Genomic DNA, 3,684 nt, shown 5'->3' with positions numbered 1-3,684 from the left:
TCATTCTTTTCTTGTCACCTGCCTAGGAACTCTGCTAACACAGCATTCTTAACTGTCACCTTGTAAGCTGTATTTGCTCACACAGCCTTTTTAAAAAATCCAACTGTTGCTGATGAAGGCAAAAGCCAAAACATTCAACTAAAATGTGGTTTCCTCTAACTATTTCTGTTGTCAGTCATCTTATTGTACTGGATAGATAGACAGACAGACAGACAGACAGACAGACAGACAGACAGATGCTCTTCAACATATAAACTCACAAAGGTGTGTGTGTGTGTGTGTGTGTGTGTGTGTGTGTGTGTGTGTGTGAAATATATATATATATATATATATATATATATATATATATATATATATATAGTTGTAGATTGCCACTGTAAGATAGCTTTCACCCTGTCAACCACTGTGGGTGGTGAGGGTGAGAAAATACCACTCTAAACAGTGGCAAACATACCCACCACTGGTACCCGGAATGCTCTGCAAGGCAGAGGTGCATCCTGCAGGGAAACTGCCCCCCCGCCACATGCTCAATTGTCCTCTATGCATGTGCAGAGGCCAACTGAGCAGTGGGGGCAGGGCAGCATGGTGGGACGCCAGCTGCTACTGTTGTCAGCATTTAGATTAGCATTAAGCTATTTCAGCAAGAGGGTGTGTAAAGCTCTAATCAGAAAATGTGTTATGGACGGTCCATAACATAATTCAGAACCAGAGGTACCAACTCAGAAGTATGTGAAATATAGGCCTGTGTCTGATTTCATTTTATATTAAGAAATGAAATAATACCTGAACTCAAGGTGAACTGGCATACTAGATCTCAAACTGCTCTGTGAAGCAGGAGACAATCCAGCATTGTGTTGTGAAATGGCTGCTCAAAGGAATACAAAAGCCAGGCCTGAATGCTGATTGCTATATTCAAATGCAAAAATATGACTCATAATGTCTGTGGAGAGGCCAGAGGCTGCTCTCTCCTGTTGCAAGAAATCCATGCTAATTCTTGCCAAAGATTAACTCAATCGCTCTCTATAGAGATTCAACATAGGTAGATGCATACAGAGATCCGCCTGTAGACTTTAATTCTTACCTCACTGATGCTTCTGCCCTAGCCATGTTACTTTAAATATTCTCTTGTTATAATTACACACTAGATAGAGGTACACAAGAAATAATGTAATTGCTGTCTCACACAAATAGAACTAATTCTCTCAATAACTCCTGACTTTTAACACCTTTTGGGGTCAAACTGGCAATTGGGGGAAGATGCAATTTGTAGCTCTGAGATGCAGATTTGCTTTGGGCAATGTCCGCCCCCTCCTTCCTAAGCGCACAGTTTACAGGAGAATGAGATCTCTCTGGACTGGCCAATATCCTGAATAATTAAAAGACATTGTCCAGAAGGTAGCAGCAAGTTGTCACCTTTTGAGGACCCAGGAAAAGATGAGATCTGAATAGACTCTATGAGAGAGAAAGATCAAAGAAAAATTACACTATAAAGAAGCCGGCTACTGGACAGAGAGTTTAGCAATCTTGTGCCTACAGCAAGATTTGCTCACAGCAATGCCAGAGTTTGCTGCTAAGCCGCGGGGCTAGAGGCAGGAACTCTGTCCATGGACAGGAACTGTCTCCTACAAGCAGTTTTGTGCCTACGGGCAATCTTTTGCCTAGAGCTGCTCAACAAGGATCCCAGAGTTTGCTGCTAAGCCGCGGGGCAAAGCAGGAACTCTGTCCATGGACAGGAGCTGTCTGTGACTTCTACTACGCAGTGAGAAGTCAAGACTTCCCCAGCCATGGTGCTCTGGCTCTCAGCCGTGATCTGAGCAACTGCAAACACTCCTGTCTCCCGCAAAGCGCCTCACTCCTTCAAGCTGAAAAGGTCTCCGCTCTCAAGTCTCTGATCCTGGTAAATATGCTGCCCCTACGAGCCTGGAATCCCCTCATCCCTTCCCCTTCTCCTGCTCCCTTCCCCTCTCCCCCTACTAATTCCTGATCTCCCCCAAACCATGCCAGCCCTCAGCCTTCCTCCCCCTCCCCTTTTTCCATCTATATCTGGATTGTATTAGGCTCTAGGAAGATTTAATGCACACACATATGTTAGTTAGGAACACGGTTGAATATTGGTACTGGCTAGGATGTTCTATTTAAATACTGTTGGTAATATTGACAGAGTATTCTGCTTTCTGCTTTGATGTTGTTATTCTTTTTTATACTCAATAAAGCCCATTGAATCTTTGAGGATTGGTTTGATCTCCTTTCTTCCATGTGCCCAGATCCTACATGGTCACCATATAAAAGAACTTGGTCACTTGGTGACACTATGAGCCAGGCCTAATTTGGTATGCTAGCTATTGAGCATATTTAGTATATAAATCAGGCCTGGACGGTAACAAATGCATCACTTCATGAGTGTGAGAGGAAATGTTTCTACAAAAATACTTGTTTACTTATTTAACTTCTAGCAAAGCATACACAGTACATAAAAAAGGGACGAAGCATAAAGCATCAGAACAGAATAGATTACAAAGGGCATAAAGCATCAGAATAGAATAGATTACAAAAATTAAAAAGGAAATTTTTCATTTTTATGAGAAAAATAATTTCTAGGCACTCAGTCTTAATTCAGGAAGTGCTCTAAAAACTTATTGTTTCGGCTGATTATTGATAGGTGGGGAAAGAGAGTTAATATCTACATTTTCTGATTTGGGCATGAAGGTATCTTGTTCTTCTAATATCTCTGTTTCTGTTTTTAAGGTCTTTTATTGGGGAGGCATTTTTAGATTTATATACTGCAATAAATATCTGGGAAAGAGTGGAAAGAAAACTCCAAGTGGGACTAGACAGTGCAACTAGACTAGAAAGAGAAGAAGAGGACAAACAGCACTAAGGTGGATGGACTTGATTACGACAGCAATGAATGCACCACTGAGAGACCTTAAAGGCCAAGCTGAAGACAGATCATCCTGGAGAGAATCTATGTGGTCGCTAAGAGTCGACACCGACTTGACAGCACTTAATCAATCGCTCAATCAATGGTGGAACAGCTCTGCTGGGTTTGAAAGTAAGGATTATTAAATCTTTCTGTGACTTTTACAACCTCACTGCTTTAAGCCCTTCTGGGAGAAAATGATACATAAATCCAACAAACAAACAAACAAACAACCTTGATTTCTGGAATCTACCTGCACTTCCTGCTGGTCAAACATGGGATACAGCCCAACACAAGATTAAGCAGACTTAAGCCTATTGATTTTAATGGGCTTTAGTGCATTTAACTCCCTGTTGGAGAGCAGCCTCTGAGTTAAATTTGTATCACACTAAATATAGCAACTCCAGTCTTTCATTTCTCACCCTAAGCTCCAATGGAATTAGTGAAAGTTGGGCACACATCCAGTTCAGAGTCTGAAGCCCATGACCAGATTCCACAGGGTCCATGACACTTACCTTCTGCCTGACATTTTCCCACATGGAAAAAAATAAAGGTTGAAAAAGATTTACACTTAAGAACCTCTTACTGACACAACCATTTACCATTTGGATCAGCTGATATTTGTGCTATCTGTCTTATAATTCTCAAAGATTTGAAAACTTGTGTCTCATTGCACTTGCCAATGGAATGTGTGCTTTGAAAAATAAAAGCACAACAATTGCAGTAGGTTGCACTAACTAAGCCTAAATTTGTGTTTACAGCTC

Source organism: Hemicordylus capensis, chromosome 5 (genome assembly GCF_027244095.1).
Source record: "Hemicordylus capensis ecotype Gifberg chromosome 5, rHemCap1.1.pri, whole genome shotgun sequence".
NCBI lineage: Eukaryota > Metazoa > Chordata > Lepidosauria > Squamata > Cordylidae > Hemicordylus > Hemicordylus capensis.
The sequence above is the reverse complement of the archived record's forward strand: the minus strand, read 5'-3'. Positions refer to the sequence as shown.